Source organism: Schistocerca serialis, chromosome 2 (genome assembly GCF_023864345.2).
Source record: "Schistocerca serialis cubense isolate TAMUIC-IGC-003099 chromosome 2, iqSchSeri2.2, whole genome shotgun sequence".
In the NCBI taxonomy this organism is placed as follows: domain Eukaryota; kingdom Metazoa; phylum Arthropoda; class Insecta; order Orthoptera; family Acrididae; genus Schistocerca; species Schistocerca serialis.
In genome coordinates, this window is record NC_064639.1 from 980,445,878 (window position 1) to 980,470,289 (window position 24,412).

Below are 24,412 nucleotides of genomic sequence, written 5' to 3' on the forward strand. Positions count from 1 at the left end.
CATAATGAAGTGCTTCCTGTCTTCTCACAAAGGCCATCACGTGTATTTCCCAGGATGAAATGGACGGCTTTTCTAGCTTGTCGAAACTTGCTGCAATACCCGCACACTTAACTGTCGCCGACTGCTTGAAACACTGACAAAGAACGAAGCACTCCCTGTCAAGCCAACTGCAAATCGTTAAGAGCCAAAACGTTCTGTCGGCAGCCTCTGACTTATAGAAACCTGTCTTCACACAAAATCTACCTGCAAATCGTCAAGCAGCAGCACTTCTTGTCTTCGTGCACAAGTGGGTTCTTCGAGGATGCTTCAGACATTCCTCAGGTTGTCCAGCACTCTGTTGTTCTTGGAACAACTGTGCGCTATTGGTTCCTGCTGGCATCTTTCAAAACTTTGTCTTTAGCTAGTAAGTGACGTCCATCCATACAAACTAAGTAAGGCTGGGTTCTTCTATACCGATGATCTAGACGAAACTGTGTGTTTCCATTGCGGTGGCAGGTTGAAATATTGGGATGAAATGAATAACCCGTGGGCTGAAAAACAGTTTTCCAAGAGCTTGTTTGCACTTCTTGTAAGGGGTAAGCAGTTGATGGATAACTTTTGTCAGAAGGGAGATGCAAAACTTGCTGCAAAGGTTTTAGCTAATATTAAATCTCCATCAAATCTTCTGAAAGCAGCATCAGAACACCATGTGACTGTGTAAGCTTCTGACTATTCTCACCTGTGTAAAATCGTCTTCCAGGAAGAAGTGGCAATCTACTCCTTCTCTGCAGGCATATTGCTGCTTGCATTAAATGTGGACCTACGCTTTCCTTGTGTGCTGTGTGTCAGAGACATGACAGAGACTGTAAGAGCATTTTTCATGAAGGCCATGATGTAAGAGATACTACTATTTTATGATACGTTTTTATACTTTGTTAATATACATTGAGAAGAATAATGCATTATCGTTAAAATGCATTCTTTTCTTGTTTTTCCCTATATCAATCACACTTAGGTCTGCTCTGAATATGATAGCTATAATTACACTGTGATATTAAAACTTGGTGACCTGTGTTCAAGCATCGTGATTTTTTCGTGTCCAAGTATGGTGTTTGTAACAACAACAACTGTACATATAATAATTTTTTCTTCTGATTTTCGATAAATTAGTGTAAGCGATGTTCTGATTTCATTTCTTTTTTCTTTTCATGTCATATTATGTTAAAGAAACTGTAAACAATTTTCGATGTGAATATTAAAGTTTATGTCAAATTGCAAGCAATATTATAACAAAATGGAAATGTAAGAAATGTTGAAACTGTTGTAAGATGTTAAAGTTGTAATTGTGCGCCTGGTCCATACGTAGGGGGTGTATTAGGATATGTAGAATGCAAAACCTTTGGTGAATACCCTGTCTGTAGGGGAGCGGTAAAAGGTGGATGGCAGGCGAGCGCGGGAAAATGCACACGGGCGCGGCACGGCATAACGGGCTCAGCAGTAGTACTCGGAGTTGGGCATCGGTCTGAGAAACACGCTCTGGATCGAGGAGGCTCTCCTGGAAAACGTGATTTCATTGAGCCTCGGATGTGCCGTTTCCGACGACTATACAGCATGGCTATATTCCATAGGCACTAAATGGAAAAGTATTGCGACGCTAAGAAGAAGCAAAGTGCCGATACATCAAGAGCCATAGCTGTGATTGTATGTGTGCTTTGCGCCTCGCCATCTCGCCGCCCGTCAACCGCCGCATCGATACGAACAGGTTGAAACTTTTAGTACTGTATTCGTGTGGACCAGTGTTACTTTTGTTCCTGACTGTTCAATAACAACTTAACTTTTACCAGAACTGTCCTATCATTTAATTATCCTCGTCACTAACCTAGACAGGGTCCTTTCCACATGTTGTGCAATCCGAGTGTCCCGAAATGAAGATTTAAAGTTTATTTTAATAATACTTACCTGCAAACCTATCTATGTTAGAATGATGTTTAAAGAACTTTGTTGTTAATGAATATATAGGTCTGGCAAAGTTGGAAGATAATGTTGAAATTGGTTTAGTAATGAAGTTTAATTATTTAAGGCAGATAAAATGGTAATTAAATGAGCAGGAAATAAGACAAAAAGAGTAGTAAATCATATATTGGAAATCTTGAGTGCTTCATGATCTCAATAATTAAAATTTCAGTACAGTGATCATAACAGTTTCAGGGCCCCCCCCCTTTTTCTTTTCTATTCATTTAAATTCTGAAGTGTACTGAACTGATTTGACCAGCAAGTCAATATAAAACCAAAATTTATTAGTGTTTTACCTTTTTCAAAATTGACATTGTATGTGTGTTTCGAAAGTGCTATTTCTAGGGTAACCTATGCCCGATTTCAATCAGATCAATAGACAGTACGAAGTTTGTAGTAAACATTATAGTGTATTGCTGTGTATGTATGGCTTGTCCATATTAGTACAGAAAGTGAAATTATTAGTTCAGTAGATTTTCTGGTTCTAAAAGTTACCATATTATGCAGTGTTATTACGTGTTGTTTTGTATGAAAGTATAGCAACTTGTACAGGGAAGAAACTCAGTTAATGCCTAATTAGGCTGGCGACCGTTTTATTAACAAATTGGTAGCATATGCTGTGTTGTTTCTTGCCTGTCATAACGTGTAGTTGCACTTCAGGCTTGCTTGACGTATCATTGTTGTTACTGAGTGGGTGAAAGTCTGATTTTGCCTCCATTCTGGTACACGCGGTCAACATATATACCAAAATCCTTTCTTATAAGGTGAAGCCCGTCAACTTACCATAGTACAGGCTTTAATAAGTATCGTACGCAGTAGCGTAGGGTTACATGTTGACATACAATACCACCATTCTGTCAATATATGCATTCTTCTGGCGGGTTAAAAAACATTATTTTGTCCCACAGCAGAGTACTGTTATTGATATCTATGCTACAGAGTTCTGTATGATCTGGTTACACGTGCTTTGCGACATGTGCACTCCACTAAGCTAGTAGCGATAAGATTCTGTATTGCAAGGAGAAAAAGAAAATCTGAGGGCTGCATACAGCCAGGCATCATATTACTTTAGCACTGCACAGCGGATGTAATTGGCACTGAGGGTTGAAAATGCTTGGTTTCGTAATATCTGCGCATTATGTCTACTGGAAGGATGATGTCATATGCGCTCTAGAGACATTGCACCATATTCCATAGTCAGGATCATGAGGTATATTAAGAGAAATTGTTATGGATGAAACGGGAATATAAGAATCCATCCAAAGCAGAGTTGGTTGATGCTGAAATAGACCATCGGCCTGTACTATTGCAATGGCCTTCGGTAGATGACTAGTAACTGATGGATTCAGATAAAACGCTAATTTTTTTATCAGAATGGATATTTGCGACTACACAACGTTAGTGAGAAATGATAACGTTTTCCCCCACTAGAAAGAACCTAGTTTTTAAGCTCTGTTTTATAACTATGAAAATGGAACGTTCTAATCTGATCCTAACTAAATGCTAGCGATACAGAAGTACGTTTCAAAAATCTATGTGGGGTGTATATGGGGTGGAAGACTATAGTTTTAATGGAACATTTGTTAATGATGGAAGGGAGAATCTCACACAGAAGTTCTGTACTTAATTAATCCTGACAGTTATTTGGAAGCTATGTTACATGCCTCTCATTCCATCGCACCACAGGATTACTGGGTACTTTCTTCTTTGTTAGCAAATTACATTTCGAAAGTAGTTGGAATCTGTATGCATGTATAACACGGAAGATTGTAGTTTTAATGGAACATTTCTTAGTTGTGGGAGTGAGCGCCACACATAAACAACATCACTTTACTAAAATAGCCCCCACAGATGTTTGGTAATTATGTTGCACACATCTTCATTTCATCGAATCAAATTACACTTCGAAATTAAGATGCATACTATATCAACTTGTATGGCGTTATGACTGTAGTTTTAATGGTGGCAGGGAGCACCAGAAACAGCATCACTGTACTTAAATAGCACTGACTGACACTTGGAAACTCTGTGACAGTATTTCGAAAATAATTGTTTTTTGGATGCTTTTAATTCCACTTTATTGCATGCAGAACCTGCTGGGGTACGTATACCAACTTGCAATGAACTTTCGTTGCTCTTAGAATGATTGACTGACTGAAATCACGAACAACCTCATCTCCATCTCAATACTCCAACTATCTTAAGCAAAACAATACCACAGATCTATTTTTGCACCATTGCAGCACATACTACTTCCTTCAGACTATATACATGTTCACGGGACTTTGATGCCATAGAAATACTTCCTGTGATGACTCTTAGGCTGTTAATTTTAACGTAGTAACATAAGTAAAATGAATATCGATGCACTAACACTGCTACTGTTGAAGATGGGGATGCCGAGACAGAATGTGTCGTAGTTAGCCATCAAATGCCCCTCATTATATACATCAGTTTGCCATACAGCTCCTCCTGCACTATTTGAACGATCCCCACCTTCGTACCTCGCTATACATTCTCAATTTCCACTGAGGTCGCTGTCAGCTGCTATCACGATATTAACACTCATGGACCCCTTTGTTGTTAAATGATATCCACTGGTCAACAGTTAACATCGATTCAACAGCTCAGCACTACATAGTCGCTGTCAAACAATACTTGAATCCGCAACTGTTCACGTTACAGGTCTGATCTGCGAATCAAAAGCGTCGCATTGAACGGCACATTCCTTTCGAACATGACACGAAAAAATTCCCTGGGAAAGATAACGCATTTCTCCTGGGAACATAAGGGTGGATTAGGACACGTACGGAAGTATATAGACAATTTTTTACTCAATCAGTGTATGAGATTGGGGTAGAAGGGTAATCGATAATACTGGTGCAACGTACAGCCATTTGCGGCGTATTTGTTTTAGATGTAGGATGTCCGCAGGTGATGGTGTTGTCTGCAAGTAGGTAAGAAGTCATGTGGTGGAGTTGCTAGTTTCTTTCCAATCCTCATGAAGGAGGCTATGAACACAGATCGCAGTCGCATGCTTACAAGTATTATAGTTATTAAAGTCCTCTCTGTCTGACACCAACATATCATCAGTTGAACACATTGCACACACAGCTGTTTTCACACCAACAGCTCAGCACAGACTGAGCTTTTCCGCCAATTTCCAGATGGGAGAGATATTGGTGAAATGTCCTGGTATTTCCCCAGTTCTGGATGTCAGTGACAAATCTGGCGGGAAGCAATAGTTTCTACAGGACAGTATTTCAGGGGAAACCGAGGTCTGCAGGCTCATATGTTTCAAGAAGAATAGAATGCTAGACAAGCTGAGGAATGTCTCTGAAGCACTCTCAAGGAATCTGATTGTGTGTAAAGACAGAAAGTGGGCTTTGTTTGAAGACAGGTTTCTACAAGTTGGTTGGTTGGTTGGTGTGGGGAAGGAGACCAGACAGCGTGGTCATCAGTCTCATCGGAATAGGGAAGGATGGGGAAGGAAGTCGGCCGTGCCCTTTCAGAGGAACCATCCCGGCATTTGCCTGGAGTGATTTAGTGAAATCACGGAAAACCTAAATCAGGATGGCCGGACGCAGGATTGAACCGTCGTCCTTCCGAATGCAAGTCCAGTGTCTAACCACTGCGCCACCTCGCTCGGTTCTACAAGTCAGAGGCCATTGATGGAAAGACAGAAGGTATTATTGTTTACCAATTCGCAGGTGGCTTGACAGGGAGCACTTCATTCTTTGTCAGTTTTTTCAAGTGGTCGATAGCACTTAAGTGTGCAGATATTCCAGTAGGTTTTGACAAGCTGGGGGCCGCCCATTTCGTTCTGGGAAATACTCTTGATGGCATTTGTGTGAAGACAGGAAACATGTTGGTAACATTTTAGATGCAATGTTTTTCCCCAATTCAGATGGTCAGTGCGCCAATGTTCCATGGATGTCCTGGAGCTGCCATCAACAGCAAAACAAGCAGCAGCTAGTGCAAGTCTCCTGAGGCATTATGATCTGCTGTAAGCTGTCAATAAACAATTGAGAACAAAGATGACATGCCAGGTCCACATTGACTGCATGAGGCTTTAGTAGTCAACGCAGAGGTTACTAGATGGTGTGTGCCAGCAGTCTGCATGCCAGCCATTGCACTAATTCATGTCATCACCGCAAAGTGCATGCAGTCACAAGTGTACAGGCCGCAGTCATTGGTCAGCCATCGGAGCAAGCAGACACAGGGGGGTTATGCACCCTCAGCATTCTGCACACATTTGATGCCAATGAAAGGTGCAAGATGTGCAGTCTATAGACTCTGTTTTTGATATGTATTGTGAGGGTTTTTGATACTTGTGTTGGGATACTATATTTCACGATCTATGTGGTGTGCACTGGACCTTTGAATAACTGGGCTTTTTTTCCTGCCAACTTCTGGCAGTATGAACTCATGAAAATTCTTCCAACAGGATAACAGTGCATATCCCAAGAAATGTTGAAATAAAGAGATCGTTCTATACCAACAGCTCAGCATAAACTGAACTTTTCCCACAAATTTCCAAACGATGGAGGAGGGACAGAGCAGTGCTGTCAGGAAGTGAGTGTGGAGGGGAGACAGGATGGGATGGGAGGGGGATGGGAGGAGGTTTTCCTAGGGAGATGATGTCATCCAGTGATGTCATCAGTGCAATGTTGCTACATCTACTGATGCCATCTTGGATCTGCTGTCTTGAGTAAATTTGGCAACAATCCAGGGTGCTCTCGTTCTCTCTTTGCCCTACTACTCCCAACAACCAGGAGTGATGGCCTATGGAACCATTGCATTTCATAGCAAGACCCTTTCGGTTGTCATCTGGTTCAACCTTACGTCATGGCTGTATGTTGATGATATCCTATGCCCTTTTTGTTTCCCCTCATGCAACTATCTTGGGCTCACATTTCAGCAAGATAATGCCCATTTGCACATGGCGTGTGTTTCTGCTGCTTGTCTTCATGCTTGCCAAACAAGACTGTGACCAGCGAGGTCACTGGATGTGTCCCCATTTGAGGCTGTTTGGAGCATTATGGGCAAGGCTCTCTAACCAGCTGGGCATTTTGACGATCTAATGCTCCAGTTGGACGGAATATATTTCAGAAGGGCATACCCCAGAAGGTATACCTCAGAAGGACATCCAACAACTGTCAATCAGTGCCAAGCTGAATAACTGCTTACATAAGGGCCAGAGGTGGACCACCATGTTATTGATTTGCTCAATATGTGAAGCTCTTTGTCTTGAATAAATCATCCAATTTTCTGAACTTTTAGTCACTCGTTTGTCTGTGCATGTACATCACATATGGCGATATCTGCTCCATTCGTATAATTCCTTTGTGGTGAGTCGTCTTTTTGTCTTAGATTGTACATCCAATAACGTGACGCACAATGATATATATGTGGACCTATCAGCAAAATGTGTTGCGAGCAGAGTTAATAGTAAAGAGGTAATAAATTTTAACATCATGCCTGATGCTGAAGCTTTAATGTGTGAACAGCGAAAATGTAGTAGGCGTTAAACAGCGTCCAGTATGTAATCTCGTTAAGATATCTCTTCGCGACGAAATGGACAAGAGGAAGTCGTCCAGGCTGTGAGAAGGGGCATAATCGCACTCGGTTTCCACTGGCAGAAGGCCAGTGTTCGTGTTAGAGTGATAGAATGTTCCTACGTATAGCAACGCTGATATCGTCCGAAGGGACATAATTGCTAGAAGGTCTGGGTAGTAGATTCGGTCGTGCGCAACCTGGATGCATCACTTCAGGGTGTGCCTGTTCTCCTACTGGCACTCTCACTCAGGAACGACGGTTTCCTTAACGTCTCCAAATGAAAGATTCTGCTTATTGGAGTAGGCCTGCCTGAGAGATGTGTCGCTCCTCTAAGTGTGGCCACTTGAGCACTGCCTTCTGCTTGTGGGGCGTTGATTTTATGAGTAATATTCGTCGTTCGGTGGCAACAAAGACCAGACGTCTCCTCCAAACGATCAAGGCTAACCTCTTTGATCAACGGTTTGGATCTGTCCACATTGTACAGTGTACGTGGTACATGAATGTCTACCAGGTGTCTTGTATCCTTCACTTTGCAGAAGTGTTCCCAGCCCCAATTACCCTCGCTTGTCGTATGTTGATGGCGATGGGATCCTTTGTCTGTTCCGGGACATTATTCAAAGTTCAATATGCTTCCGATGCCCTCCCACGAGAGCATGATAGAATTGTCTTATTCCACGTGCCAGAGAATGCTGAAAATCCGACGCCGTTGCCGACGAGCCTCACTGGACTGCTTTTACATGAATATGCGCAGGTCTCCATGTCAGCTCCAGTCATGTTATCAGACAGTCCACCCCTCTTTTACCACTATCGCCATTTCTTTCTGGAATTAAGTTACATCCTCCAATCCTTACCACTTCCCCGAATACTACGGAAAAAGACTGTACAAAACACATTACAAGTGCATCGGACCCTCTCGCTCCTCCCCCCCCCCCCCCCCCCGCCCGCCCCACCCAGCCAATCTTATCGAACACAAGCTTCCCCAGATCATCAGATCATATGGCTTTGTATATGGAAAGAGAGGTATGCAGCCTCTCTCGACACCAATCTCCAATCCGCCTGGTACATCACCGACAGTGGCAAACAGGTCAACTAGTATCTTTTGCACCGCATCAGCCTCACTGATGCACGCCTAAGAGTTCACTGTGGTATGGACAACACAGAGGCCCACCTATTCTCATGTGGTCCATTCCTTCGTCTGACATCTGGAGGTATCTTGGCCTTCCTTACCGACAGGCAGCTGCTCACAAGGGAACCTCCAAATCGCACCCCTCTCAGATTTAGTTATAAGTTGGCAGAGTGGATAGGCGTTGAAAAACTGAACACAGATCAATCGAGAAAACAGGAAGAAGTTGTGTGGAACTATGAAAAAAATAAGCAAAATATACTAACTTAGTAGTCCATGCGCAAGATAGGCAACATCAAGGACTGTGTGCGTTCAAGAGCGCCGTGGTCCCGTGGTTAGCGTGAGCAGCTGCGAAACGAGAGGTCCTTGGTTCAAGTCTTCCCTCGAGTACTAAGTTTACTTTCTTTATTTTCGCAAAGTTATGATCTGTCCGTTCGTTCATTGACGTCTCTGTTCACTGTAATAAGTTTTGTGTCTGTTTTTTGCGACCGCTATATTTGCTGGATTCATACTGCTCACGGAATACAACTCACGTATTTAATGCACTTAAGTCCAAAGTAGCGAACAGTCAACTGCCAGCCAGGGAGCTTCGTTATCAGGAATACTCTCTCTTCCTTGCGCTGTAGTCGACTGACGTCGTGTGTTTCGATGTTTGTTTAGGTGTAGCGTCCCCATACTACGGTGCAGTTACCTCGCATCGGACGGACGGAGGGACGGACAGACAAAATAAAAAATAAAACTTTTCACTCTCGTTCCGCAGCTGCTCACGCTAACCACGGGACCATGGCGCTCCTGAGCTGACACAGTCCTTGATGTTGCCTATCTTGCGCATGGACTACTCAGTTAGTATACTTTGCTTATTTTTTTCATAGTTCCACACAACTTCTTCCTGTTTTCTCGATTGATCTGTGTTCAGTTTTTCAAGGACTATCCACTGTTCGAACTTCTATCTAAATCTGAGGGGGGTGCGATGGGGAGGATCCCTTGTCAGATCACTTTCCAGATGCTTTTCTTTCCGGACGTGATTCATTACCCTGCAATGAAAACTAATGCTATGAATTCGTTACGTGGCCATACGATCCACTACCATTTTGGGCCCAACTAGAAATCCGAACTGCGTTACTGTATGTACCTTAGCAATCGACACTGTGCACTTCTGCACAGCCACAGATACAAGCAGTTATTTCCAAATTATCTTTGGAGTGCCTTTCATGATCCGCCTTCCAGCTGGAACGTCCAAACTATGAGATGATGATGTTTGTTTTGCCGATATGATGCTCCGAACGAACTACCAGTGGAATCAGTAGTTTTTGAGAACATGTCTCTCTTGAGTGCAGTGGTTTATTTATTATTTAAAATTCAATATAAACAGTCAGAACTGCAATAAATTTTTTTTTATATATGGTTACAGACCCACATCATGATGATGTAGATGGTGGATGCGAATGGAGCAAGAGCTGCATCTCCACGAACGCTAACTGCTTTGAGTTCGGACATCTTGCACCGTTTGACATTTTCGAAAGCTATTTTCATTAATACCGAATTTGTCCTGTGGGACATGAATTTAGCACCATCCTGGACATAAAGTATAAATGCTATTAGCAAAATCTTGCTTAGATGATCCCGTCCCTCTTGGTACTAAACCCTCCCTCATTGTACTGAAATGCAGGAGTATCTGCAACGGATTGACGCATGGTGCAGGGAATGGCAATTGAATCTCAATGTAGACAAGTGCAATGTGCTGCGACTACATAGAAAGAAAGATCCTTTATCATTTAGCTACAATATAGCAGGTCAGCAATTGGAAGCAGTTAATTCCATAAACTATCTTGGAGTAGGCATTAGGAGTGATTTAAAATGGAATGACCATATTAATCGTCGGTAAAGCAGATGCCAGACTGAGATTCATTGAAAGAATCCTAAGGAAATGCAGTTCGAAAACAAAGGAAGTAGGTTACTCTACACTTGTTCGCCCACTGCTTGAATACTGCTCACCGGTGTGGGATCCGTACCAGATAGGGTTGATAGAAGAGAGAGAGGAGATCCAACGGAGAGCAGCGCGCTTCGTTACAGGATCATTTAGTAATCGCGAAAGCGTTACGGAGATGATAAATAAACTCCAGTGGAAGACACTGCAAGAGAGACGCTCAGTAGCTCGGTACGGGCTTTTGTTGGTTTCGAGAACATACCTTTACCGAGGAATCAAGCAGTATATTGCTCCCTCCTACGTATATCTCGCGAAGAGAGAATGAGGATAAAATCAGAGATATTAGAGCTCCCACAGAGGCATACCGATAGTCTTTCTTTCCACGAACAATACGAGACTGGAATAGAAGGGAGAACCGATAGAGGTACTCAAGGTACCCTCCGCCACACACCGTCCGGTGGCTTGCGGAGTATTGATGTGTATGTAGATGTAGATCCGTCCATGAGCACGCCTGATAAATATGAATTTTCTCCGTTCTAAATCTCCCTGCCAAAAGAAAAAAAATGGAACAGCTTCGTGGGACGCAATCGGCAGAGTGAGTTGAGTACCACTAGACCGCAGCTGCAGTCGGCAGCCTCGCGCCGCTCGGGAAAGAGTTTACTCGACTAAGTTTACTTCCTTTCGTCGCCGGACGGGCCGCGGCAGAGATGAAAGCGAGCAGCACCCACCTGTTTGAGATAGCGAACTGTGCGTCTCCTGTACCAGCGCCGACTACTCTCCGACAGCACGAGCTGACTCACTCCGAGTAAAAGCCATTCCCTCAGCTCTGTCCCATTTCCTGTCAGCGGTCCGTCGCTACTGCCAGTCTGACTTTGTCTTCTTCCGAATGGGGAAGAAACAGCTTTTAACGCTTTGTGGCAAGGTTGCGTCTCTCATTATATGCAAGATCGAAGGGAGACGATAGACGAAAACAAGAATACTCTTGACCATGTTGTGCTTACAAGATTTATAACACAACACAGTGCCTCATGATTTTCCGTTTGTTAATTCTGTAATTTTAAAGGTAATTTCTTGTATATGTACCTTACTAATTCCGACAGTATTCACAACTTAAAAATTTGTAAAATGATTATGATAATACTGCTGAAAAATAATATTCTAAAAACTTTGTAGTATAAAAGCTGGCAAAGTCAGGGACTTTTGTATTGAATAGAATCCAAATAATCTGTTTCTACGTTGACAACAGTACCGTTGAGCTTGAGCGCGCCCTGAGTCAGTAGCTAAGAGACAGTGGAAGGGAATTCCGCCTGCTTAGCTGGGTGGCAACGTGCTTGCCTCCCATGCGTTCGGACCCGGGTTCGATTCCCGGCCGGGTTGGAGATTTTCTCTGCTCGGGGACTGGGTGTTGTGTTGTCCTCATCATCATTTCATCCTCATCACCGGCGAGCAAGTCGCCCTATGTGGCGTCGAATGAAATAAGACTTGTACTGACGGCCGTCCCCGAATAGGGGCCTCCCGGCCAATGATGCCATTCTTTCATTTCACTTCAGTGGAAGGAAACGGTTGCTAGTCTTGTGTGATGAGGTACGGACGTAAAGCGGCGGTGCTCTAACGCATGATGTAGAGTTGTAGACTGTCTTCGAAATGGTGTTGTATCCATGCAAGGCATTGCGGCTGCCTGAGCGAGGATTCTGGACGTAGTGCAAGGTATATAAGGAGAGTACGCGTGGCTCAAAAATTATTGAAAATTACTCGCTGTTAAAGGAGAGCCTGTTGTTAGTAAGGGTCTTTGCAAAGATACTAAGTCGCACTACCAGCAGCTCGCCGCAAAGCAAGATGAACCCAGTTACCTGGTTAGCTATGTTCACAGCTTCCCAGCGTATTACTTAAGTGCTTGAACATTATAGTGTTTACGTAATTGAACTGAAAACTTTCTGAGTGCTGATTATCCAGATTCATTAACCATCAGCAGGGTCCTAACCTTGCACAATAAATGCCGAGAGAGTCTCAAGTGATAAAGATAATTCAATGAAGATAAAACTTTATATTTTTGCAATTGCCCGCATCTCGTGGTCGTGCGGTAGCGTTCTCGCTTCCCACGCCCGGGTTCCCGGGTTCGATTCCCGGCGGGGTCAGGGATTTTCTCTGCCTCGTGATGGCTGGGTGTTGTGTGCTGTCCTTAGGTTAGTTAGGTTTAAGTAGTTCTAAGTTCTAGGGGACTAATGACCTCAGCAGTTGAGTCCCATAGTGCTCAGAGCCATTTGAACCATTTTTGCAATTAAATTAAATCAAATAATTCCTGTAATGCAGTAGTAATTCCAGTTCTTTGTGCACTGTAGCGCCCATACTGCTACCTGTAAGTAAAGTAAAAGTTAGCTCGCAGCAAAGTGCTGATACTATTTCAACTAAAATGACTTATAATTTTATCTGCATCTACATCTACGTGATTGCTCTGCTATTCACAATAAAGTGCCTGGCAGAGGGTTCAATAATCCACCTTCAAGCTGTCTCTCTACCGTTCCACTCTCGATCGACACGTGGGAAAAACGAGCACTTAAATTTTTCTGTGCGAGCCCTGATTTCTCTTATTTTATCGTGATGATCATTTCTCTCTATGTAGGTGGGTGCCGACAGAATGTTTCCGCAATAGGAGAAGAAAACTGGTGATTGAAATTTCATGAGAAGATCCCGTCGCAACGAAAAACGCCTTTGTTTTAATGATTGCCACTCCAGTTCACGTATTATGTCTGTGACACTATCTCCCCTATTTCGCGATAATACAAAACGAGCTGCCCTTCTTTGTACTTTTTCGATGTCATCCGTCAGTCCCACCTGATGCGGATCCCACACCGTACAGAATAGGGCGGACAAGCGTGGTGTAAGCAGTCTCTTTAGTAGACCTGTTGCACATTCTACGTGTTCTGCCAATGAATCGCAGTCTTTGGTTTACTGTACCCACAATATTATCTATGTGATCGTTCCAATTTAGGTTATTTGTAATTGTAAGCCCTAAGTATTTAGCTGAATTTACGGCCTTCAGATCTGTGTGACTTATAGCGTAATCGAAATTTAGGTGATTTCTTTTAGTACTTATGTGAGTAACTTCATACTTTTCCTTATTCATGGTCAATTGTCACTTTTCGCACCATACAGATATCTTATCTAAATCATTTTGCAAGTCGACTTGATCGTCTGATGACTTTACAAGACGGTAAATGACAGCATCATCTGCAAAAAATCTAAGACGGCTACTCAGATTGTCTCCTATGTCATTAATATAGATCAGGAACAATAAGGGGCCTATAACACTTCCTTAGGGAACGCCGGATATTACTTCTGTTTTACTCGATGACTTTCCGTCTATTACTACGAACTGTGACCTTTCTGACAGGAAATCACGAATCCAGTCGCACAACTGAGGCGATACTCCGTAGGCAGTGTAATATTAGTATCTGTTTCGATAGCTTAAATAAACTTACATTCGATAATCTAACCATGCAGGTTCAAAAAAACCATCTGTGTAAAAAATTTCTTAGATCGTCGCTGAGCAGCGACCACCTGATATTTCAAAGAATACCTTACGCGCCACAGCGAGGAATACCAATTGTTCATAAATTGTATCGATAGAGATATTTTGTGTTTCTGATTTTTTGACAGCTGAAGACTTGTAATCCTGTTCTGTTAACACAGTCGTTATACACTCCTGGAAATTGAAATAAGAACACCGTGAATTCATTGTCCCAGGAAGGGGAAACTTTATTGACACATTCCTGGGGTCAGATACATCACATGATCACACTGACAGAACCACAGGCACATAGACACAGGCAACAGAGCATGCACAATGTCGGCACTAGTACAGTGTATATCCACTTTTCGCAGCAATGCAGGCTGCTATTCTCCCGTGGAGACGATCGTAGAGATGCTGGATGTAGTCCTGTGGAACGGCTTGCCATGCCATTTCCACCTGGCGCCTCAGTTGGACCAGCGTTCGTGCTGGACGTGCAGACCGCGTGAGACGACGCTTCATCCAGTCCCAAACATGCTCAATGGGGGACAGATCCGGAGATCTTGCTGGCCAGGGTAGTTGACTTACACCTTCTAGAGCACGTTGGGTGGCACGGGATACATGCGGACGTGCATTGTCCTGTTGGAACAGCAAGTTCCCTTGCCGGTCTAGGAATGGTAGAACGATGGGTTCGATGACGGTTTGGATGTACCGTGCACTATTCAGTGTCCCCTCGACGATCACCAGTGGTGTACGACCAGTGTAGGAGATCGCTCCCCACACCATGATGCCGGGTGTTGGCCCTGTGTGCCTCGGTCGTATGCAGTCCTGATTGTGGCGCTCACCTGCACGGCGCCAAACACGCATACGACCATCATTGGCACCAAGGCAGAAGCGACTCTCATCGCTGAAGACGACACGTCTCCATTCGTCCCTCCATTCACGCCTGTCGCGACACCACTGGAGGCGGGCTGCACGATGTTGGGGCGTGAGCGGAAGACGGCCTAACGGTGTGCGGGACCGTAGCCCAGCTTCATGGAGACGGTTGCGAATGGTCCTCGCCGATACCCCAGGAGCAACAGTGTCTCTAATTTGCTGGGAAGTGGCGGTGGGGTCCCCTACGGCACTGCGTAGGATCCTACGGTCTTGGCGTGCATCCGTGCGTCGCTGCGGTCCGGTCCCAGGTCGACGGGCACGTGCACCTTCCGCCGACCACTGGCGACAACATCGATGTACTGTGGAGACCTCACGCCCCACGTGTTGAGCAATTCGGCGGTACGTCCACCCGGCCTCCCGCATGCCCACTATACGCCCTCGCTCAAAGTCCGTCAACTGCACATACGGTTCACGTCCACGCTGTCGCGACATGCTACCAGTGTTAAAGACTGCGATGGAGCTCCGTATGCCACGGCAAACTGGCTGACACTGACGGTGGCGGTGCACAAATGCTGCGCAGCTAGCGCCATTCGACGGCCAACACCGCGGTTCCTGGTGTGTCCGCTGTGCCGTGCGTGTGATCATTGCTTGTACAGCCCTCTCGCAGTGTCCGGAGCAAGTATGGTGGGTCTGACACACCGGTGTCAATGTGTTCTTTTTTCCATTTCCAGGAGTGTATTTTTTAAAGACGGCGGACGCGTATATGGGTCCTTGCCGGATTTCAGAATGGCCACAACCCCCGCGTGTTTCCACGCAGAGGGGTAGACACCTGATCGGAGGATCTCGTTGAAAACATCGGCAAGTTGCCAGTGTAATCCCGGCGGAAGGTTCTTCAGCAGGAGGTTTGTGACGCCATCGCTGCCTCCAGCCTTCTTGGGGTCCAGCGAGTGAAGCTGCATACCAACGTTTTCCTCCATTATCGGCTCGATAACGTCGCCTTCCTCCGTTGCGGCGCGGAAGGTTGGTAGTTGCTCGTGGACTCGCCGTATGTGCTCCACGCCGACGACGTCGGCCACCCGTGTGAAGTTCGCTGCGAATGCGTCAGCTAGAACGCTGGCTTTCGCGTCCGGATCGCTGGTGAAGTCGTTCCCGACCTGTAGGGTGGTATTCGCTGTCGCCAGCGTAGGAAGGATTTTACCACCCTCCATGCACTACCATCCTCAGGATTGAGGGTAGACACAAGGTCTGCTCATTCCTGGTTCCGGTGTTGCTCGACTGCTGCCTTAATTTCTCGTCTCATGCGGTTTAAGCGGCGCTTCGTATATGGTTGGCGAGTGAGCTGCCATTCAGGTTTCCCGGTGTACTTCTTCAGCTGCTTCAGGTGATAGTCGCGCATCAACCAGTTCAACTGCACTGACAGTGTCCGCTACCAGCGTGAACCTAGGTGTGGGAGCAAAATTAAGTACCTTCTCCAGAACAGAAACTGCATACCCAGTCAGCTCAATACCCGTGAGATTGATGATCGTCATGCTGTAGCACCGTGGCGATAGAATATCACTGTGTACCAAGTTTTCGCACATGTAGCTCCAAACAATCAAAAACTAGGTACGTTTCGTTTTATTTTTAGGTGTAATGTATGAAGATGGTATCTGTTCTTTCGGACATGTCCAAAAGAACAGATACTATCTTCATACATAGTTAAGGCTAACCGACCATTGACCTTCTTCTTCTGTGCTGGATACACACGCATTGCCCGAAATCTTACGGGACTCGGTAATATTGTCTGCCGCGAGTAATGAGGGTAATGGGCAGAGGCACTACGAATGTAGTGTGTGGACATTAAGTTGGGAATGTGGGTCTCACAGGGAGCATGCAAGGGATAAATCCCTGCAGTCGCACTATCCTCTGTGCCCTCGGTGGCTCAGATGGATAGAGCGTCTGCCATGTAAGCAGGAGATCCCGGGTTCGAGTCTCGGTCGGGGCACACATTTTCAACTGTCCCCTGTCGACAGCTTAGGGTTTTGATTTAATTATCATTTCATATTACATAATGTCGTTTTCAGCCCAATCTATCATCACTAGAAGACTAAAACCGGAGAATAGGAAATCGCTGCATTGGATCAATGTCAATTGCATTACAGAAGCACTATTGATGGCGACGCATCAATGCATGACTGATTTTCAGCCTTCATTAGTGTCCAAAGATTTCCAGTTTTGTCCTGTCATGGTCGCCAGATTTCTCATTTATTTCCTTCCTCTCACCACTGCAAAATCTGGGTTGCCAAATGTTCGGTTTTTTACTGTTGTGTGCAATATTTCAGCCCCTTGTTCAGTGTTCAGTACCGAAGTATGAGTGCTTCAGTAGTTTTAGAATTCCATTCAAATCATTAATTTATTTTTTGATTATGGTCACATCTGCTCGGTGTTTCAGAAGTTACAAAATCTGAACCTCAATATCCTTAAACTAACTGCAATTTCCATGTCTTGCATAATGCAGCTCAACACTGCACGAAATTATCTTTCAGTATTGAAAATCTTGTGGTAAAGTTTTTTTTGTGCATTTTCTATCAGTGCTGAAACAGAGGAGTTGCTTAAATATTCCTTTGCTTTTGGTAATCAAGATTATCATGCTGGGCTTCACCATATTCTAGTTAGGTGGGCAACTTTATTACCAGCTGTGGAAAGTCTTTTGTTTGTTTGGAAAACGACCAAAATATATTTCTGCCGAGAGGGTGAGAATGAGTGCAGTAAGCTTCTTTGGTCTTTGTTTGCTGATGGAGAAAGTGAATTGTCAGAGTGCTACATTTATTTTGCACAGAGTTTATTAAATTTATTTCAGAAACATATTAAAGTTCTGGTATTTGAATACATACATCCTGTAGAATTACATGATATTATGATCACATTAATAGAGGATACTGAATCATGTAAGAATACTTGTTTCTTAGGATCAAAAGCTAACCAAGAATTGTTAAAACTCAATGAGGTTGAGAGAAATAAGTTCAAGAATGAAACTCTCATAGCCTACCAAAGAGCCGAAGATTATCTTAAAAAGTGCTCTGACTAGAAAAACTTTCATTTTAAGATTTTCGATTACGTGGATGTAAGAACAGTAACTCCTACACATGAAAAATATGTGCAAGCATCAAAGGTGGTGGGTACTCAAGAAGAGATTGATAAAGATAGTTTATACAAAGACATCCGTATACTAAAGAAATCTTTAGAATAACTACAAAGTCAACCATAGTTTTAGTAGAAAACGTTTTTAAACGGAGAAGAGACGCCTAACGTAAAAATTAAGAAAAGGATAATGTCTGTTTCACGCAGCAATGGTTATGTAGAAAGAGTCTCCTGTTACATGAATCATTAATAGTCTCACCAAAGAAACAGTCTGAGTGTCGATACTTTTCGCTCACCATTTTTGTTATCTGTTAGCGTTTTCACAATTCCTTGCTCATATAGAATTCACTTGGACATAGATGACATTCGTGATTCCAAAAGTGCATCTATTCGCATTCATAGCCTAAACAAAAGTGTATCTGTGTTAGTCCTCTGTCTTCATCTTCCTCTTAATGCGACGTTTGAAAATGACTTTGGTGGAATAGCTTACCACTCGAATGAACTTGGATGAAGTATAAACTTTACTAATAAAAGTAAATACTGTATTATACAGAGTGGAGCACATAAAGCCGGCCCGAACCGGACTGCGAACGCATTACTAGCTTGTCAGTTTCTTTGCCACGTTCCAACAGCAGTAGCGTGTAAGTAGTTCATGCGGAAAGTAGTCATTATAAACCGTGTACTTCAGTGTCATGCCTTATCCACTGAAAACGTGCGTTAATTGGTGGAGTATATGTGCGGTCTGAATCCACTAAAGTTGTTCATGACACTTTTCATGAAAAGTTTCCTGAAAGTAATATTCCTGCAAAATCAACGATTCAGGATCTAGTGAGAAAGTGGCGTTCGACAGGCAGTGTTGTTAATGCAAAGAGAAATAAGGCACCGACTGCTCGTACACCTGAATTTGTGGCAAACGTGACGGCACACATTGAAAGAAGTCCCTACAAGTCAACGCGACGATTATCACAGCAATGTGGAATATCTCGCAGATCATGTCAACGCATCCTTCATGGATTAAAAATGAAACATTACCGAGTGAGCGTCGTTCAGCAAATAAAAGAAGCGGACAAGGGTAAGCGTACACATCAGTGTAATTGGTTGCTGGAAAATGTTGCTGGGGGGGCATCTTGATGGGTTCCTCCTTTTTTCGATGAATGAAGCTTGGTTTCATCTGTCGGGTTACGTCAATTCACAAAACACAAGACACTGGGCTACAGAGAATCCCCATGGCATACGGCAAAAGCCGTTACACGATTTAAAAATTGGTGTACGGTAGACTTGGCCACTGTTTCTATGGAACTGTTTCAGTGTTTCGGAACAGCTATGGTTCACTGTTTCGAAACAGTGGTGTTTCATTCCGCCCCTGTCTCGGATAACCGAACCAGATGCGATCTCGAGCCAGACACAGAAACTGTATCGTTGTTTCAAAATAACGCTGTTTCAGTCCGTCTGTGCTTGGAACGGACTAACTGTATCGAAACAGTGATGTTTCATTCCGCTCTGTGTCGGACGAGATTCGGGCTCGGCACAGGTACTGAAACACATTTAACATACCACTTCATGAAACACTTTCAAGACTGTCGAAATCTTTTTGGCAAGCAATAGCATGAAGCTTAAGGTTTCCGAAAATACAGCTTCGTTTCTAGCTGACTGCCCTATTCCGAAAGGGCGTAACATCTGCTTTATAAACATTAACCAAACAATAAAATAACGCACACTATTCACATTCAAAATAATAAATGTATGAAAATCATTCAGTTAAATTAGACATTTTTTAAAACATACGCTTCTCTGTTCATGTACAGTAATCATATTAAGAAACGCAAATAAGCCTACAACATTTTGAATAAAAAAAAGGCGTAGAGTGACAGTTATTAGACACATACATAAAATTGATTGCACGCAATCTTTTTGACATGTCACTGATAATATAATGGTGAACGGGAAGGTCTAGGAAGCATGGTGAATTTATAGTAATGGTTCGAAACATCTTGAAAGACAAAAATTTTTTCTGTTATATTTTATTTATTCGAAAACTTGGTGTTATTTGTGAGTCTAGTATCCACAATGATTCCTTTTGTGTGCATGGAAATTAGCAGGATGGGTATCTTACCCATACTAATGGAATGTGGGAATCCCAGTGGCGTATCCGTTGTTTCTGCAGTTTGCTCTCACCTCCAGATCCACTCGTGGTGGTTCTTCTGTCTTCAGCTATGGCGTTAAGAAGCATGGTGTGGGATTATTTTATGAAGCACGGTGTGGGATTATTTTATGAAGACGAATCCTGAGGAAATTAAGTGTAACTTGTGCTCGGCAGTGTTGTCGTTTAAAAGTAGTTCAACCCCTTGCTCAAACAGACATTTGCGACATAAGCATCCAACAGTTAATTTAAGTGAAACTCGTTCGAAACCAGTTTTTATGAATCTGGGCAGTGACGAAGTCAGTTCAACGACTACAGCAACTGTTCAGGAATCTGCTGGTTCAGTTCTGGGTAGGTGTGGTAGACAAACAAAGATTACTGGATTTGCACCAAGATCGGTGCCTTCATCCAAGTGAACCATAATAGACAAACAGATTTTATGACTTGTTGTTAAAGAATATCTTCCGTTTAATGTAGTTGAGAGTGTAGAGATTAGAAAAATGACTTATTTATTAAATGAAAACTGTGTACATCCCTGTAGAAAAACCGTCACCAAAAGCTTAATCTCTCAAGTGTTCGACAACACACTAATATGAGAAAGATCTGCGGTGTAAGCTGCATCCTCCATCTGCATTACGACTGCTTGATAGACGTCTGTGAAAAATGAGAATTATATTGCAATGACTGATCACTTCATTGATGAAAACTTCAATCTGAAGTCATATTTGTTATCTAGTTTTAAATTCCATAACAAGCATACAGCTGAAAACATTTCCATTGAATTACAAAATGTGACTTCAACTGAGGGTATTACCAATAAAATTATAGCTTGCACTACAGATAATGCACCTAATATGGCGAAGGCAGTGATGATGCAAATGGTGGCATATACCTTGCTTTGCACATACACTGAATTTAATTGTGAAAGTAAGCCTTGAACCAATTACACAGACAAGGACAAAAGTGAAGTCAATAGTGGAATTTTTCAAAAGAAGTCCTCAAGTATTTGAGAAATTACACAATATTCAGAAGCAAATGGGCTTCCGTATTTTAACGCCAAAACAAGATTTCCCTACAAGATGGAATTCCATGTATCATATAGCCTTTGCACCCTCACCATGCTCAGTTTGGATTCACAGACAAAACTGTCCAATGAAGACTGATCAGTTATTGAAAAATCTTGTGAAATGCAATCTCCCTTTGAGCAAGTCACAACAGAAATTAGCAACAAAAGAAATGCAACATTGTCAAAGGTTGTCTTATTAAGCATAGGTTTACAAAGTCAATGTCTGAGACTGAAAAACTCAGATTACAGCAATGAAGCCATTAATACAGTAACTGGTAAACTTGATAATGGAATCTGTACCCTCCTCGTTCAAAAGTTTGCAGATAAAGCAATTGCTTTCGGAGCAACATTACTGGATCCTCGCTTCACGGAGCATGGGTTCATAAAAACTGGGCATCGATTAAAAGAAACAAAAGATGCCATAATTAACAAGTGCTGTTTAATACGACAGAAACCCACAAGGTGTTCTACAGACAATCCACCACCGGCAAAACCATTTGAGGTGAGGTCATTCAACTCTAGCACTGGCAACATTTGGCAAGACTTTGACCAAGCTGTAGGAGAGTTGATCCAAAGTGTAGACAATCCACGTGCTGCAAGTATAGCTTGATAAATATATGAAGATGCCAGATCACATTATCCATTGCTGTCGTGGAAAGAAAACCGTGTGTTGTTTCCTCCGCCGTTTGAAATAATGAAACGATGTCTTTGTATTATGGCCACCTCTGTTCTATGTGAGCGCATATTTTGAAAACAAAAGAGCAAACAATAAAAGACAGACGATCCCGTCCTTCAAGTGGAAAAGTATCAAAAATGATATTTCTAAACTAAAACTGAGAATAGGTACTGTAGATCTACTCAGAAATTAAACATTAAAATTTCAATTGATATTGTTTTTCTCTGGAGAATGTGCACTGAATTTGTATCTGACTGTATTTTGTTTAGTCCACTAAATCCTACATGTAGCTACCTTACAGGAGCATATTTCTGAAATTTGTTGCACACAGGAGACACGTTTTTGTTCACCAGTACGTTTATTTGTGTGTTTGAGAACAATCATCTGATTTATGTATGTACATGATTGTGTGTTTATTTTTATAAATACACTATGTTTGGTTCTTACGCAACATAGGCGTCTTAATACTTGTGTATCATAAATAATTCTCAGGCAGTTCAACAATGGTACTTTGATACTTTTGTTTTTGTCTTTCGGATACTGTGATAAAAATTGCATTCCAACAGCAACTTAACTTCATCTCTGATTTCCTGGCGAAGTTTACAATAAAATGAAAATATATCTGCTTGCTGTGATTACTTGAGTGAGCTCCGTATGACTGTACATCAGAAAAACTTCTTTAGCAAGAATTGTAAGTGGTGTAGCGCAACATCTGCCATGATGTAGGTATCACAAGGGCATTGCACTGTATGAATTGTTTTAAATTTTAATCTGGATTTTATACTACAAGGAAACATACCGATCTCTGCATTTCAGTTACCTTGAAATATTTTAACATGTTTTCCAGTTCTATCAAGTGTACATATTAAGAGCTGTATTCAGCTGACTTGTGAATAATGTTTGATGAAAAACTGCCATACTTTACCATTGCGTTATATGCTCCAGTCTGTTATGATAATTTTTTTATCTGCGTGCATCAGTCACTTTGCAGGCCTGCTCTATGTGACAAAAAACGGAAAATTTGACTAAGAAAAGTGTGAGTGGCACACTCATGAATGTTAATCAATAAATTACATCTCATGATATGCCTTTTCAAGAGCACATACGGATTTTCACTCACGCAACCTATCAAAATTAAGAGCTAGAATACAGGGAAACGAGTTTGGCAAAATCTATTATGTCAAACATACAAACTCTGTCCTCAGCCAATTGAAAAGTATGGAAGTCACACGACACGAAAGCAGTGCACTTGCTGCAGGAAATACGAAACTGCCAAGACACCTAAGTGAAATTTTCATACTTTCTGCGATATGATTAGCGCTCTCGCACCTCATTTGTGTTTATATGGACATACTCTTACAGTAGCCATTCAAGATGATAAAATGTGTAGGCCTATTCGGTTACAAAACACAAACTGTTTCACTGTTTCGAAACAGCGTATCGAAACAAGACATTGTACTGTTTCAATTGTTTCGAAACTGTTACGTGTTTCAGTTTGCCCATCTCTAGTGCACGGTGTGCTGCATCTGGTAACAGAATTATCGGGCCATTGTTCTTCAACGAAACTGTCAACACATATGTTTACTTGTAACTCTACAATGAATTTTCGGCTCTGTTAACTCCAAACGAAAAATGTTGTGCGAATTTGCAGCAAGATGGGGCAACTTCTCATGCGTCGGATTTGTCCTTAACTCATACACATACTGATTTTACAGAAGAGAGGACCATTAGTAAGGGCTTGTCGCTACCCTGCTCTCCCGAGTTGTCACCATGTGACTTTACGTCCGGGGATTTCTAAAGGCTAGAGTCTATCACAACAATCCCAGAACACTTGACACATTAAAAAACAACATATATGAAGAAATTTCGACATTCCTCAAAGAGTGCTGAAAAGTGTTTTCCTTAACATGCTTCGACGTGCACAACTTTGCTTGGATGTTGGCGGAGAACATTATGAACACAGACTTTAAATTTCTTTTTAAAATATGCTTATTAAACTAATAAAAGTAAATGTTACTTAAACTGTTAATTACATAGATAATAATGAAACTGAACAATAAAAATGTAAGAAAGCGATGATGTACGTTGATTTTCTTAAAACATATTCCTTTCAGCGCAGGGGCCGGTTTTGTGTGTGCCAGCCACTCTGTATGTGCTAGAGGGACGTTTATTTCGAATCTGGGGATGTGTGTCACAACATCCTTTATTTACACTGTGACAATTTTCTCAATATCGATCTACTCAATGGCAATCGACAAATACTTCTGTACTGCACAAGTCACTTTATGATGTGAGGCGGAGGATACTTCTGGCTCCACTATCTACCCCCATTCTCTCCGTGGAAAGAACGACTGTCGGCATTTATCGGTAATCAATGTGAGCTCCAGATTTCTTGATTTTCTTATTGTGGCCATTTCACGAGATG

The 24,412-nt window shown here is 42.6% G+C and overlaps 1 non-coding gene across 1 annotated transcript; it reads left to right on the plus strand.

The window, feature by feature from the left end:
• Positions 1–16,894: 16,894 nt before the first annotated feature.
• On the plus strand, positions 16,895–16,969 carry Trnat-ugu (transfer RNA threonine (anticodon UGU)). Its single transcript has one exon. It is a non-coding gene; the product is annotated as a tRNA-Thr (tRNA).
• Positions 16,970–24,412: the final 7,443 nt, after the last annotated feature.